Raw genomic sequence first — 17,384 nt, 5'->3', positions numbered from 1 at the left:
TTTACAGCTATACATGCCTACCTCAAGAAACAAGAAAAATCTCAAATAAACAATCTAACCTTACACCTAAAGGAACTAAAGAAAGCAGAACAAACAAAACCCAAAGTTAGCAGAAGGAAAGAAATCATAAAGATCAGAGCAGAAATAAATGAAATAGAAACCAAGAAAACAATAGCAAAGATCAATAAAACTAAAAGCTGGTTCTTTGAGAAGATAAACAAAATTGATAAAGCATTAGCCAGACTCATCAAGAAAAAGAGGGAGACGACTCAAATCAATAAAATGAGAAATGAAAAAGGAGAAGTTACAACAGACGCCGCAGAAATACAAAGCATCCTAAGAGACTACTAAAAGCAACTCTATGCCAATAAAATTGACAACTTGGAAGAAATGGACAAATTCTTAGAAAGGTATAACCTTCCAAGACTGAATCAGGAAGAAACAGAAAATATGAACAGACCAATCACAAGTAATGAAATTGAAACTGTGATTAAAAATCTTCCAACAAACAAAAGTCCAGGACCAGATGGCTTCACAGGTGAATTCTATCAAACTTTTAGAGAACAGCTAACACACATCCTTCTCAAACTCTTCCAAAAAATTGCAGAGGAAGGAACACTCCCAAACTCATTCTATGAGGCCACCATCACCCTGATACCAAAACCAGACAAAGATACTACAAAAAAAGAAAATTACAGACCAATATCACTGATGAATATAGATGCAAAAATCCTCAACAAAATACTAGCAAACAGAATCCAACAACACATTAAAAGGATCATACACCATGATCAAGTGGGATTTATCCTAGGAATGCAAGGATTCTTCAATATACGCAAATCAATCAATGTGATACACCATATTAACAAATTGAAGAATAAAAACCATATGATCATCTCAATAGATGCAGAAAAAGCCTTTCACAAAATTCAACACCCATTTATCATAAAAACTCTCCAGAAAGTGGGCATAGAGGGAACCTACCTCAACATAATAAAGGCCATATACGACAAACCCACAGCAAACATCATTCTCAATGGTGAAAAACTGAAAGCATTTCCTCTAAGATCAGGAACAAGACAAGAATGTCCACTCTCACCACTATTATTCAACATAGTTTTGGAAGTCCTAGCCACGGCAATCAGAGAAGAAAAAGAAATAAAAGGAATCCAAATTGGAAAAGAAGAAGTAAAACTGTCACTGTTTGCAGATGACATGATACTATACATAAAGAATCCTAAAGATGCCACCAGAAAACTACTAGAGCTAATCAATGAATTTGGTAAAGTTGTAGGATATAAAATTAATGCACAGAAAACTCTTGCATTCCTATACACTAATGATGAAAAATCTGAAAGAGAAATTAAGGAAACACTCCCATTTACCATTGCAACAAAAAGAATAAAATACCTAGGAATAAACCTACCTAGGGAGACAAAAGACCTGTATGCAGAAAACTATAAGACACTGATGAAAGAAATTAAAGGTGATACCAACAGACGGAGAGATATACCATGTTCTTGGATTGGAAGAATCAATATTGTGAAAATGACTATACTACCCAAAGCAATCTACAGATTCAATGCAATCCCTACCAAATTCCCAATGGCATTTTTTATGGAACTAGAACAAAAAATCTTAAAATTTGTAGGGAGACACAAAAGACCCCGAATAGGCAAAGCAGTCTTGAGGGAAAAAAACGGAGCTGGAGGAATCAGACTCCCTGACTTTAGACTATACTATAAAGCTACAGTAATCTAGACAATATGGTACTGGCACAAAAAGAGAAACATAGATCAATGGAACAAGATAGAAAGCCCAGAGAGAAACCCACGCACCTATGGTCAACTAATCTATGACAAAGGAGGCAAGGATATACAATGGAGAAAAGACAGTCTCTTCGATAAGTGGTGCTGGGGAAACTAGACAGCTACATGTAAAAGAATGAAATTAGAACACTCCCTAACACCATACACAAAAATAAACTCAAAATGGATTAGAGACCTAAATGTAAGACCGGACACTATAAAACCCTTAGAGGAAAACATAGGAAGAACACTCTTTCACATAAATCACAACAAGATCTTTTTTGATCCACCTCCTAGAGTCATGGAAATAAAAACAAAAATAAACAAATGGGACCTAATGAAACTTCAAAGCTTTTGCACAGCCAAGGAAACCATAAACAAGACGAAAAGACAACCCTTGGGATGGGAGAAAATATTTGCAAACAAATCAACGGACAAATGATTAATCTCCAAAATATATAAACAGCTCATGCAGCTGAATATTAAAAAAACAAACAACCCAATCCAAAAATGGGCAGAAGACCTAAATAGACATTTCTCCAAAGAAGACATACAGATGGCCAAGAAGCATATGAAAAGCTGCTCAACATCACTAATTATTAGAGAAATGCAAATCAAAACTACAGTGAGGTATCACCTCACAGAATGGGCATCATCAGAAAATCTACAAACAAGAAATGCTGGAGAGAGAGTGGAGAAAAGGGAACCCTCTTGCACTGTTGGTGGGAAAGTAAATTGATACAGCCACCATGGAGAACAGTATGGAAGTTCCTTTAAAAACTAAAAATAGAATTACCATATGATCCAGCAATCCCACTGCTGGGCATATACCCTGAGAAAACCATAATTCAAAAAGACACATGCACCCCAATGTTCATTGCAGCACTATTTACAATAGCCAGGTCATGGAAGCAACCTAAATGCCCATCGACAGAGGAATGGATAAAGAAGATGTGGTACATGTATACAGTGGAATATTACTCAGTCATAAAAAGGAACAAAATTGGGTCATTTGTTGAGATGTGGATGGATCTAGAGACTGTCAGACAGAGTGAAGTAAGTCAGAAAGAGAAAAATATCGTATATTAACGCATATATGTGGAACCTAGAAAAATGGTTCAGATGAACTGGTTTGCAGGGCAGAAATAGAGACACAGATGTAGTGAACAAACGTATGGACACCAAGCGGGGAAAGCGGCGGGGTGGTGGGGGTGGTGGTATGATGAATTGGGCGATTGGGATTGACATATATACACTGATGTGTATAAAATTGATGACGAATAAGAAGCTGCTGTATAAAAAAATTAAATTTAATTTAAAAAATTTTTTTAAAAATAGGGTCAATTAAGTTTGACTGAATTAGTCCCAGCTAATTCTCTCCATTTCTGCATCACCATCAAGTTTCTAAGCAGTCCAACCACGTGGGCTCAGAGGATGCACAGAGAACACGTTCCCGGCCCCTCCCGCAGCCCACCTCTGCTCATGGTTACTCATTCATCTTGGGAGAAAAGAAAGCATTTATCCAGCAACAGTCCAGGATGGAATGTCTTGAAGGCCATGTGCCTTCCTCTATTGTTTTCTCTCTTTCCTCCTGATCTAACTCCACTAGACTGTGGAGGATGAGACTGGAGAATGATGTTAAAGTCACACCATTCATAATCAAAAACAGCAACCCAACGAAAAATAACTGATTGTTAACTATGGGGCCAGACACTGTACAAAGACTATAACATGAAAGATCTCATCTCATCCTCAAGATAGCCCCACAGGCAAGTCTTATTACCCCAATTTTACAAATAAGGAAACAGCGTCCAAGGTCATGCAGCTAGTAAGTGAAGGAGCCAGGGTCCAAACCCAGCTAGGTACCACACGGTACCTGCCTACATCTAATATGGCATCCAAGCTACATGCTTAGAGGTAAATGCTTAAAAGATAGCAATGAGTGGAGAATATCAACCAGTAAATTGAGTTATTAATGTCTCAAACGCTTTAGGGATGTCAGGTTGGGGGCAGAGTTCTGTCTATACATGAACTGGGAAAGCCAACAACCAAACATCTGGAAATGACTTTTTCATCCTCAGAAAGGAGGTAATATTGAGAGAAGTGTAGTGCCTTCATATGACCTCTTTAGGGTCATTAGCTACAAAGGAGGACCCCCAAGAATAACTAGAGGACAACAGCAATCCACTTCAATGAGCAATCACCGAGAGCCCACTGTGTGATGGTTCTAGGATTGGTCCTGGCGAGGGTTAAGTCACACTCCCTGAGTTCTAAGACCTAAAGATGTCCAGACACAGACATGAAACGGTTTGCTCCTAATGCAGAGTTCACTGTATGTGCCAAAAAAAAAATAGCACTGGTAACAGGATTACAGGAAGGAGGACAGTGGAGAGAGAGAAGCTTCACGAAGAACGTAGCACTTGATGAGGCCTCGATGCTTGCATGAGGACAAGCAGAGAAAACAGGACCAGCTTGGGGTGATTAAGAAGCAGCACCACATGGGACTTCCCTGGCGGTCCGGTGGTTAGGACTCCGAGCTTCCATTGCAGAGGGCACGGGTTCGATCCCTGGTTGGGGAACTAAGATCCCTCAAGCCACATGGCATGGCCAAAAATAAAAAATAAACAAAAGCAGCAGCAGGAGCACCACTTTCAGTAGACCTAGGGGTCCAGTCAACCAAGAGTGAAGGGACTGTGTTGGCAGAATATCACAAGGAGGTAAGTCTGGAAGAGCTTCAGTGGGCATCCTAGGACGGGGAAGTCCTGAATGATGAGAGGAGGAATGCTGACTTCTGCTAGAAGGCAGGGATGTAGTACACGGAAAGCTGCCACTGCCACATCACATCTCTGGTGATGACTCATCTGGGGATGGGGTGGAGGATGGATTGATAGGCCGTGAGCTTCATCACAGGGCTGCTGGAATGCACCGGCCAGCAGAAGAGATCATGAACTCAAGGTGGGAGGGGGGATGGCCAAGCGCATTTGAAAATAACAAGAAGCAGAGCCCAGAGGATTTGGGGGGCAGTGAAATCATTCCGTGTGATACTATAATGGTGGACACATCATATACTTGTCAAAATCCAGAGTGTACAACACTATGAGTTAAATGAACCTCAATGTAAAGTGTGGACTTTGGGTGACAATGATGTGTCAATACAGGTTCATTGTAATGACATATGTACACTCTGATGGCTGAGGTTGATAATGGGAGAGGGGAGGCAGGCAGGACATAGGCTGTCTCTGTACTTTCCCTCAATTTTGCTGTGAACCTAAAACTGCTCTTAAAAATCAAGTCTAGGGACTTCCCTGGTGGCGCAGTGGTTAAGAATCCGCCTGCCAGTGCAGGGGACTTGGGTTCGAGCCCTGGTCCGGGAAGATCCCACATGCAGCGGAACAGCTAAGCCTGTGTGCCACAACTACTGACCCTGTGCTCTAGAGCCCACGGGCCACAACTACTGAGCCCACATGCCACAACTACTGAAGCCCGTGCACCTAGAGCCCATGCTCCACAACAAGAGAAGCCACCGCAATGAGAAGCCCACGCATAGCAACGAGGACCCAACGCAGCCAAAAATAAATAAATACGAAATGGTCATTTAAAAAAAAGTAAATAAATAACAACAACAACCAAAAAAATCAAGTCTATTAGGGACTTCCCTGGTGGTCCAGTGGTTAGGACTCTGTGCTTCCACTGCAGGGGGGCCCCAGTTCAATCCCTGGTCAGGCAACTAAGATCCCACAAGCTGTGCAGCCAAAAAAAAAAATCAAGTTTATTAAAAATGATGTACGTAACAAGAATAACTTGAAGACAGAGCATGATGGAAGAAAGGATGTCAAGGGTGACTCACCAGCCGGGTGACTGGGGTCATAAGCAATGGGGAAGTTGGAAAGGAGGTCTGTTTTTGGAGGTAAGAGAGAAAGAAGCTGAGTTCAGTTAGGAACAAGCTAGGATGATGATGGACATCCACACGGAACAGTCTTCAGGCACCTGGAGAACAGTTTGGGGTTGAGATAAGAAAAGGGTACAGGCACGCAAATTGGAGACAAAAGTCAGCATTAAATGTTCCCCTTTTAAACTGAGTGATAAATTCTCTTTCAAAAAGGAAATCATTGCAACACACTGGAAATAGTCTTCCCACCAAGCTCGCCACCTCTGTCACAAAGAACTGCCACTGGGGAGGCAAGTTCAATTACGTGGGAAGACAGCAGCACCAGGGGTAGTGATCTACTGGTCAAGTCTCCCCAAAGTGACATCAGTCCAGATAGGAAGAACTGGCAAGTCATCTGAGGGACCAGCAAGAAGGGAGATTTCACTTTTGAGCAAGGAGTGTCCCCCTAACAGGAGTAGGAAGGGCACAGTGAATGCCAAAAAGCCTGGCTGCGAATTCTTATTCTGCCCCTTGCCCAGGGAAATTCTTCCACATCTCTGTGCCTTAGCTTCCTCATCTGTAAAATGAGGATAAGAGCCTGCTTCATGGATCCACTGTAAAGATCACATGAGCGAATGTGGAGGTACGCACCTGAAGCTCACTGTGTCAGCTACTGTCACTGCTCGTTATTGTCTAGATTTTTCCAAGACCCTTGAAGGGGGAAATGCTGAGGTCTCTTCCTGATGATCACAGAGCACTGTGCCTTTTAAAAATATGCCTTTTTAAAAATGTCCCCTTCAAGTATCTGATTTGTCAGGTTGGACAGTAATATTTACAGGAACAGAATATTTTAAATCCATATGCTCTGATGAAACAGCCCACGTGGTGAAGCACACACCTTGGCCATTCCCTGCGGCACATACTTACCCATGGGTGTCCAATGCCTGGCCTTGACCCAAGAAGGCTGAGATAAGACATAGAGAAAGTCCTTTTAAAAGTGAGTAAAACGCCAAACTTATTATTCCTTAAACTATCTGCCCGAAGCACTGAAAGCAATCCAAGGCATCTGACTCGTATCTGTCCACAGACTCAGTTTGGCAAAGTTCTCAAAACAGAGGTCACATTTTTTCAAGATTTCCCAACCATCAGGGAAATGAGCTGGCTACAAAAAGCCAGCAACCAGTCTGTGCCTCCCTGTAAAAGGTTAAGTTGATTTCCTGGTGTAGGAATTTTCACGTGCACCTGGGCAGAAGAAGTCCCGATTCTCGGGGTCTGATCACCCAGAGATAGCCCACAGAAAGGCTCCACGTCTCCCACTCTGAGACACCAGAACCCAGGGCTGTGGGAACACCTGCATTCTCCTCAGCTGTCCCAAATGCCACTCTACAGCAAACAGAGCCACTGTGTCAGTGACAAAGGGGAGGATAATTATCAGTAATAGAAACCTCCTTCCTGTGTATTGTGTTTATAATTTCTAAGAAGCATAGGTTCCCTACGTACAATGTCCCCTGCTCTGTTCCGCACTTGGAACCATTTGGGTTTGTAAGTCTGAGAGGAACTGGGGAGCATCCATAGTCATCAAAATAAAGAGAAAAGACCCTGGAGCTCATGGGAAAAGGGGGAGAGGGAGGGGCAGGGCTGAGAGACCGAGAGAGGGACCCAGGAGAAAGTGGAAGGTCAGGAGCCCCGCAAGGTGACTGCTCCACTAGCTTAGTAAAGTCTTCTGAACCAGCAAAGCACGTGGTGGGGTGGATTTCTTCATCAACATGTCAGGGCTGTCACCAAGGTAAACCAGGAAGAACATGTGAGCCCTCCCCCAACGCACAGCCCAGGGAATCAGCAGCAAACCTGGGAGGCCTTTGGAATTCCCTGGGCCATGGGCTCGTGGGTTCTCACCAAGGTTAATTGGTTCTCTAAGGAACAAGGACTGGCAGGCCCCCAGATGACACCTAGGTTAGAAGAGAATGTGTCTTTCTTCTCCAAAACTAGTTAAAGATAGTCTAATTTTACTATTTAACATCTAAGCACCAGAGGAATGCATTGAAAAGACTGAAGGGACATCCACCCCAGCTTGCTTGGTTCAGCAGGGACAGGTGCCCCGCACTGATGACAGCCCTTTAAGGTTCTGGGCCTTTAAGGTTCTGGGCCCCCGAGGCTTGAGTTGCCTGCGTCCTTCCATGTTTTCTCTGATGCCCAGGGAACTTTGGCCAAATGCTGCAGGAGCCTCAGTGGAATCAGGGAAGCATAAAAAGGCACAAAGAAGGAAAATGCACACCTGCGATGGAAAATGGGAAAAGAGGGTGGAAAAAAGAAGAAGAAAATAACTTTGCACCACTGATTTCAAAGCTAAAATGCTCTGAAGTGTTAAATCTACCTCACGGTTCGTAAATAATTAGGACAAAACCCTGGCTGCCTATGATATCACTGAAAATCTTTATGATAACGCAGCCTCCAAATTACAGCCTTTTATAATCTGCATGGAGAATGTCTGAGGATCAGAAATGGAAACCTCAGAGTCCTATAGCTAATAATGCACCCAGTATGGCTTTCAAAATTTTCCCCTAATCGTTTTGTCAGAGAGCATGCCGTCTTGGCCCTAACAGTAAACACAATGGTGGGAATTTTAAAATAGAGCACTGAAGAAAAATAAAAATCAGGCATGGAAGCAGCTGTGGGTTCAATTCCTGCCTTATCCACTTGGTCAAGTCATGAAATATCTCTGAACAGTATAAAATGGCTATAATAATTCCTATTTCACAGGGGTCAATGACATAATGTAAATCAAAGTGCCCAAGGCCGTGCACAGTGTGTGGTGAATTCTGCACAGGTGTCGGTCCCCATCTCTTTCCTAAACCTGCCATCATGCCAAACATATAAAAAAAATTTTCCTGGAAACAAGTCAGAAAGCTTTATCACATGCCTGGACACAGAACTAGGACTAGATGAAGTCTGTCTTGCCCTCTGGTGCCCCCTTTTATTCCCCTCCCCCCTTCCCTCTTTCTGTTTTTCCATCTCCAGGAATCCAGCGCTCCCTAAAGGAGGGCATCAGCTATTAGGAATTTAATTAGGAATTTCCAGTCTGAATCCGAAAGGGGTTCGAGGTTTCCTTTTCTTATCTTCCTAAGGGTATCCAGGCTGTCGGGGGGGATGGGGGGGGACGGCGGACATCAAAGATATCTACATATGTAGTTCATTATAATTTCCACTATTAATGAGCCAGATTTGTTGAGTAAGAGAGAATATACTTCCCTTATATTCTCTTCTGCAGGAGAATATGTTCTCAAGAGAATAGATTTCTTGAGCACAGTTTTTAACTGCATAGGTGGATAATATGCAATCTGGACTCTCAAAGTCAGAAAGCCCAGGTTAGACATTTACTGGGGTCGGGGTGGAGGGGGGATGCTGAGAAAATACCATGAAAGGGTAACAGAACTAGTTTTGTGCTATACCCAGGAAACAAAAACTAAATTGAGAGATGAATGCTGATATTTTTTTAAATGCTTAAAGACTACGTAATCTAGGGCCAATGTACTTCTGAACTGAGCAACTTCCTTGCTACACACAACTCCTGCCTTCAGGAGTGGGGGCTGGGGCACATCTTTGGAATGAGTAGCAGAAAGGGCAGCTGGGGAGAGGACAGCTCGCCTGGAAATCCAGAGGACTGGGTCCTCCACGCATGGGAAACCATACCCTACCCAGGCATTCATGTCATGTTATGTCCTTTTCTTTATCACAAGCATTCTTAAGAAATGTTTTTTTATTTTCAGTACTATATACTCATTATTTTTAAAAATAAAAGATTTATTACTTTTGGTCATTGTTCTGTAAGGTTAAAATCATTTCAAAATTTAAAAGATTTTTAAAAATAGGAATCTACTGATGAAATCCTCCATACTACCAACCCCTTTCAATTCCACTGCCCAAACATAATCACTGTCTACAGATTAGGGGCATATCCTTACAGACTATTTTTTCCCCCCAAAAATGAGATCATAATATACCTACTGCTCTGTACTTTGATTTCATTACTTAATATATAATAGACATTCTCCATATCAGCTCATTTATAGCAATTTTCTCCTTTGTTCAAGGAGGCAAGTATTTCTGAGGGATAAAGTCCTAGAAGGGGAACTGATACATCAGAAAGTATGCAAAGTTTTAAATGTTATAAATACTGCCAAAGTGCCTTTCCAAAAAGCTGTACCAATTTACACTCCCCAGAGAAGTATATGGTGACAATCTATTTTCCCACGCCCTCACCATGGTTGCTTTTTTCTTTCTTTTTTTAAAAAATTTTTAAAATTTATTTGACTGAGCCAGGTCTTAGTTGCGGCACACGGGATCTTCACTGCCACGTGCGGGATCTTTAGTTGTGGCATGCAGGATCTAGTTCCCTAACCAGGGATCGAACCCAGGCCCCTGCACTGGAAGTCCCACCATGGTTGCTTTTAATCCACACTTACCTGATGTTAATGAGGTTTAGGACTAAACCTTTCTAATAAGACTAAATATTAGTCCTATTTAGTCACTGGGGCATCAAGCTTTGGCTAAGAGGTGGCCTGGCTTCCCAGTGGTTCACATCCTACCCTTAATCTCAGACTTACTGGAATTTTGCTTGAATTTTCAAATCTCTCAGCAAAAACTTTCCAACACTATAATTCTACCAAGAGGCCTAAACGGCCTCCTTGTGCCTCAACCAATGCATGTTCTGACTCTTTCCAAGTCTTTTCCCCAAATTTTATCCTCTTGGCTTGTATTTTTCAGCATCGTAGATTCCCATCCTAAATCACTGTAGAGTGGTTCAGCTAACAAGATGGCATGCCAAGGATGATATATTTTGATAGCGCTTCCAGGAAGCTTCGCTGGTCTCTCCCACAGTGGGGAAGCCTAGTGGGAGAGTCAGGCGTCTTTTGGCATTTCATAATTTATTCACCTGGCACCACTCATTCCAAAAGGAGGTATTGGGGTGTGATGGAAAGAATATGAGACCGGAAGTCAGGAGACCGAGTTTTAGTCCCCTTTCTACTTCTAATTAGCTGCATAGTTCAGATTAAACTATGCTGCCTCTACACTGGGCCTCGGCTGCCTCATTTGTAAAATGAGGTTATTGGACTAGAATAGTCATTACTAACCTTTCTTTCTACCATGGGTGACCCTTTAAGAATCTAAAGTAAGTTGTGCATTCTCACCCCCAGAATAATATACTCTTGCACAAGAGTATGAAATCATACATTTTCAGGGAGTTCACAGACTCCCTAAAGCTTATCTCTGTATTCCCAGGGTCAAGATCACTGAGACCTACAATAAGCTTTTTAAAAATAACAGAGAATACAACAGAAATGTATGCAGAATCACAAAACCTTAAGCGAAGTTGAATCATTTCCAGAACTAAAAGCATCTCCTCCGCAGAGACTGGGAGGAGGAAGTGGTTACTTAGGGAAAAATAAATGAAAATGCCAATTAAGAGCTGCCCTTGATTGAGGTCTGGCTAAGCCCTTTACCTACATTCAAAGAGGAGTGGCTAAGGGAGAGTACCCATTCCAGAGCCAGGCTGCCTCGTTCAAATCGTGGCTCCATCATTTACTAATTCACTTAGGCTCTGTGCCTGTTCCTTCTTCTGTTATTAAAAAAAAAAAAAAAAAAAGGAAAGAGAAGAAAAGAAAAAAGGAGGCGAGGATTAAAACAATACCTATCTCAAGGGTTGTTAATACACATATGGTATTTGAAACCAGGCCTGGCACACACTAAGCCCTAAATAACTATTCCATATTATAGAAATCTGGGACACATTTGCTGGGTGGTTAAGATTGTGAGCTGAAGAGTTTAGGAAAGCCATAGATATCTTGATAACTCATTTTCTCCCAGATGTAAGCAGAATCTGCTTCAGAAGTTTGCTGTAAGGATTCAAACGTATGGACACCAAGGGGGTAAAAGTGGCGGGGGGTGGTGGTGGTGGTGGTAGGATGAATTGGGAGATTGGGATTGACATATATACACTAATATGTATAAAATAGATAACTAATAAGAACCTGCTGTATAAAAAAATAAATAGGGACTTACCTGGTGGCGCAGTGGTTAAGAATCCGCCTGCCAATGCAGGAGACATGGGTTCGAGCCCTGCTCCAGGAAGATCCCACATGCCGCGGACCAACTAAGCCCGTGCGCCACAACTACTGAGCCTGCGCTCTAGAGCCCACGAGCCACGGCTACTGAGCCTGAGTGCCACAACTACTGAAGCCCGTGTGCCTAGAGTCCGTGCTCCACAACAAGAGAAGCCACCGCAATGAGAAGCCCACGTACTGCAACGAAGAGTAGCCCCCACTCAACGCAACTAGAGAAAGCCCGCGTGCAGCAGTGAAGACCCAACGCAGCCAAAAATAAATAATAAATAAATTTAATAAATAAATAAATAAAATAAATAAATAAAATAAAATTTAAAAATTAAAAAAAAAGAAGTTTGTTGTAAAGATTAATGAGCCTGCCACATAAAAACTCTTTTCACAATGCCTAGCACATAATCAGTGCTCATTAAGTGTCAACTAATGTTATGAACAATTCTGGGAGGCAAGGATTATCAGTTCCTTTTTTTATCTCTGAATAAAGGATAAATCAGACTTTGAGAGTTAAGTGCCCTGCTGACAGTACCTCAGTTAGCAAATGATTATCCCAGATTTCAACTCTAATGAGTCTGAAACCAGAAGCTGTAACCACTACCACATATAACCTCTTAGTTTGAACAGGGCTTAGAGAACATAAAAGCTGATTCATACCTACTAGATTCTAAGAGAAAAAAAAAAAAAAAAAGACGTTGGTGATAACAGTTCAAAATGCGGGGAATTCTCCATGGAGGTCAACCATGACTTTGGCCAAAAGCCCTCCTTTGCCACTCTTAGAAACGGAAGACTGCAAAGGCTGGACCCTGGTCTTAGTCAATTCTAAACCCCTTGCAAGTGGTTCTTAAACCACAGCCCTGACACCAAAAGAGGAAAAAGAAGCCATTTCCCATAATAGCTCAACTAACAAACTGAGCCCTCTAAAATGAAAGTAGAGACCCTAAGGCTGAGAAAAGCTATTATTAAGAATGTTCCAAGGGAGGGTGGGAGGGAGATGCAAGAGGGAGGAGATATGGGGATATATGTATATGTATAGCTGATTCACTTTGTTATAAAGCAGAAACTAACACACCATTGTAAAGCAATTATACTCCAATAAAGATGTTAAAAAAAAAAAAAAAAGAATGCTCCAAAATCAAGTAGAAATGCTGCAGTAGAACACAACATTAGTCTTTAAACAACAAACTTTTATGTGGGAAAGAATGAAGGTGTTTATTTCTATGTTTGGATACCAAGATCCGGGAGGCCTTCCCCTACGTAAAATAAGAGGAAGTTACCACAGCCCAGTATGGTGGGGGGAGAAGCAGAATGCCAGTCAGTCAAGAGACATCTGGAGAGGAGCAGTGTCACCTGAGCAAGAAGTCCCCACTCTCAACACCAATATCCTCCCTAGTGAAATAGTCACCTCGGAAATGAGAATGAAATAGACCGGCAGGCGAAACAGGGTGATCCAGTGAAATACAGGTCAGTGCTAATCACCTTACTTCACATCTGATATATATTTACTTCTGGATGTATTTTATTTTGTATCTTTATTGAAAACAGTCCCATTAGGCAACCTTAAATCTCCCATGCCTTTAAAAAAAAAAAAAAAGGCCTTAGGATTAGGCATCACTGGAAGGGATGGTAGAAGCAGGAGAAGCACCTCACTCACCTCCATTCTCAGACTGAGGCAACCCAGCTGAGCTTGGTCCAAGGTTGAAGCAGCCAGTTCTCCCCAGTGGCTTCACTCACCCAGCCCACTCCCCGGAGAGAAGAGGTTGTTTATGTATTCCAAGCCTACACCCACCCCAGGCCCCCAGGGGTGGGGAGAACGCTGGAGTCGGGAGAAGGCTGGAGTCAGAAGTCCGCCAGAATCTAGGCCTGTTTCTGCTCCCACCCGGCTGAACGACTCTCCTCCCTGGGGCCTTAGTTTCCCATCCCTCAAATGAAAGGTTTGAAGGAGATCACATGAAAGCCTCCTTCCTGCTCTAAATTTCTAATTCCATTATTCTTACACGTAAACGTGCCTTGCAGAAATAGAAGCCCTTCCTTTCAAGCAGGACACGTGGCTCTACGTCCCCGTGACCATTCCCCTCAATCACCCGCAGACCATCTTACAGAAGTATAATGCATCAGAGAACAAACGTATGGACACCAAGGGGGGAAAGCGGCGGGGTGGGGTGGTGGGATGAATTGGGAGATTTTGATTGACATATATACACTAATATGTATAAAATAGATAACGAACAAGAATCTGCTGTATAAAAATTAATTAAATTAAATTAAAAAAAAAAAAAGAAGTATGATGCATCAGAACTGAAAAACAGGCTGTTGCTTTCCCGTGGCACCAGACCTAGTAATCAGTCAACGTGGATTTTCTCTCGGGCCTTTCCCCGCAATCCCACAATCCCACGAAAACCCCCTGCCTACCCCTCCCAATTTACCCTTCCGTGAATTAAAAAATACCCACTCACAACCCGGCCTGGTGTAAGGTGCCTCAGCACTTTTCCTGGCATCCAGGATTCCACCTCTGCCCCACCCTCTCCCCGGGGTGTCTTTTTAGCCGGATCGATCCGATCCTTGCCCTCCCCTGGCAAACAGGCCGACCAATTTCTCCTCCCCGGCAGGAAAGGAGGCAGCGCCCGGCTCCAATCCCAGGAGACCCAAACCTCTTCCCAGCCCGCAGGGAGTGGCACCTGGGCGCAGCAGGAAGGGCCCCACGCCTCGGGAAAGGAAAGGGCGGCCGGCTCACTCCCAGCCGCGGTCCTCTCCCCGGCGGCGCGGGGGAGGCCTCCCCAGCAGGTCTCCTGTCACTTACGGGCTGCACCTCCGGGCAGAGCCTGGCACAGCAGGACCGGTGGGCCGGCGGGCAGGCGGGCAGGCGGGCAGGCGGGCGGCGGAGTTTGCTGACTCAAAGGCGCGTCGGAGGCGGCGGCGAGCGCACACGAGCGCAGCCCCGCGCTCCCAGCTCACGTAGCGGCCCCGCGCCTGCCTCCCGCTTCCTCGGCCACCGCACCGCCCAGCCCAGGTGCTGCCCGGCGCCGGCCCGCCCCGCCCCCTGCCGCGGACCTGGAGGCGGCCCCTCGGCCCCGGGGGCTAGGGAGAGCCGAGCAGCCGCCGGGGGGCGCAGCGCGCTCGGAGCCCGCTTCCCCCTCCCGCGTCCGCGAAATGGGGCTGTGGAGGAGGCATCCGTGTTTGGCCCCAAGCTGAGACTGAAGGGGTGCGAGTCGCGCCCTTGGAATCGCCACTGGAAAGCCACCTTGAGCTTGCTAACCACTCCCCGCCCCCTTAGTTAAGGGGAGGATTGATGAATGGGGAAGAGGGATGGTAGATAACGGTAGACTGTCAATGATAGAACCTAGGTGGTGGGCAGGTGGGTGTTTACTGAAAAACTCAACTTTTCTGTATGTTTGAAATTTTTCACAAGGAAACTTTGGGGGGAAAGAAATGAGGTCGGCCAAGGAGCCTGAATCAGTAAACCATTTTCCAGGTGGCACCTTGGGCTGCATCTGACCCACCTGTTTGCATGGAAAACCGCAATAATCACTTAAACCGCTAATGGGTGACTACATGGCAGAATAATAAACGTAGTGTTTAAAAAAGAATTCCACTGAGTACATTTGAAAGATTTTATTGGCTTTATTCAGTGATTCATGATTGGGCAGCATCCAATCCAGCAGATAGGGAGCTCTAAGGAGCTGTACAAAATGAAAGACTTTTACAGACATAAGGAGGCAAGACAAGGAAGTTATCCCAGCAAAAAGCAGATTGGTCATGGCAAGGTCATGTCTTTCCTCTAGGAAAAGACAGGGGTCTATCAAGGAGATTCACCTCGCCAGTGCTGACCAGGTAATTGCAGATTGACTGCATTCCTTTACTGGGAGAGGCTGAAACCACTATTAAGTTAGGTACTAAGGGGCTTCCCTGGTGGCGCAGTGGTTGAGAATCTGCCTGCCAATGCAGGGGACACGGGTTCGAGCCCTGGTCTGGGAGGATCCCACATGCCGCGGAGCAACTGGGCCCGTGAGCCACAACTACTAAGCCTGAGCGTCTGGAGCCTCTGCTCTGCAACAAGAGAGGCCACGATAGTGAGAGGCCCGCGCGCCGCGATGAAGAGTGGCCCCCACTTGCCGCAACTGGAGAAGGCCCTCGCACAGAAATGAAGACCCAACACAGCCAAAAAAAAGTTAGGTACTAAGTTCCCATTTGGTGATGTCTCAGCGTAAGTGCTTAGCATAAGTGACTCCATTTGGGGCCTATTGTCTCTTTTTTTAACAGGAGCCTAACATTTCATTATTTAAGCATGAATTTTCCCATTAGACACAGCCAGCTCTGATGATCATTCAGGGCCATTACAGGCCCACCTGAAAATGTACACGTCTATCCTCCATACCCAAATTGGCTTAACATAACAAAACTTCTAAATCTACAATGTTGTGTCTTAGCATCTTGGATCCTGACATTGCATTGCTGAATCTTGAATCACCTGTATTTAATTTCCTAAAATTACACCCCAGTTATAACACACAAGTGAATGTAAACATGATCACTTCTGAAAATCGAATTAAAGTGTATTTTTCAAATTCTCTTCCCTATGCTCCACAAAGAAAAGCATTGACTGGAAAACAAAATGCAATATGTGTCTAAGATCCTAAGAGCTTCTGCAAAATTAAAATCTTTCTGGATTATTATCATCAAGAGCGCACCCTTACAAATGTGGGCAGAGCAGCAAAAAAAAACCTTTAGAGAGACTATAGGAGGTCATTTAAATATCTGTTAGAATTATGGCCTTAAAAGAAAGGAAGAATATGAAAAGAATTCAGAATAGAATGACGCAATGGATTTTAATCCACTCCATCAGGGTAGCTGCTAGGTGGCGTTTCTAGTTTAAGAATTGTACTGTGCAACCTGAATCCAGGGGACTGAGCTAAGTGACCACCAATTTTTTTAGGTTGTGACTTTTTGTTATACTATCAGTGGGCAGGTAAAAAACTGGGACTCTCTTGTGCTTAAGAAATCCTAGCATGCTAATAAAATCACCATAAAATTGTTTTTAAGAAGAAATTCCCTTACCTGCCCTAATCCTGCCTCTACAGTAGCTCCTAGGGTCAGGTTAACTGATTCAAACCCCAGCTTTACTACCTCTCACTACGTGATCCTGGGAAAATAACTTTGTGGGCCTCATTTTACCACCTGAAAAGGGGAGATAATAATAATAATAATAGATGATAATAAAGGGGAGATGATAATAATGATGATAATAGAACCACCCTCATAGGGTTGTTGTGAGGGTTGAGTGACATAATCCGGTAAAGCTCCTGAACTGTGCTAGATACATTGTAAGTGCTCAATAAATTTTATTTATTATTATTGAAACCAAGCGGGGCCCTATGGGGCTCCCAGACACGGAGGCCTTTTTGTCCACCATTTCTTGTAGGCAAGACTCCAGCCTCCATGATCTTCCCTGAGGTCCAAAGGGCAGATTCAACAGTTGCAAATCAAGGCAGGAGCAGCCAGGAAACCACCTGAGACAAGATTAAAGGGACCAGAGAAGCTCATCAAGATTAGGAAACTGGGACTTCCCTGGTGGCACAATGCTTAAGAATCCACCTG

General features: G+C 43.9%; 1 protein-coding gene across 2 annotated transcripts in view; it reads right to left on the bottom strand.

Annotated features, from left to right (window-relative positions):
• The window catches only part of SNX10 (sorting nexin 10), a 73,111-nt gene extending 58,360 nt beyond the window's left edge, over window positions 1-14,751 (bottom strand). The window contains exon 1 of one of the 2 annotated variants that reach the window (XM_082472148.1): window positions 14,590-14,751. The gene's annotated coding sequence lies outside the window, so the exon portion shown is untranslated. Of the gene's footprint in view, window positions 1-14,467; window positions 14,533-14,589 lie in introns of those variants that run through there. The other variant, XM_082472149.1, reaches the window with a different exon arrangement.
• Window positions 14,752-17,384: the final 2,633 nt, after the last annotated feature.

The sequence above is a fragment of the Balaenoptera physalus genome (assembly GCF_965194825.1).
Source record: "Balaenoptera physalus genome assembly, chromosome: 8".
NCBI lineage: Eukaryota > Metazoa > Chordata > Mammalia > Artiodactyla > Balaenopteridae > Balaenoptera > Balaenoptera physalus.
The sequence above is the reverse complement of the archived record's forward strand: the minus strand, read 5'-3'. Positions and strand labels throughout refer to the sequence as shown.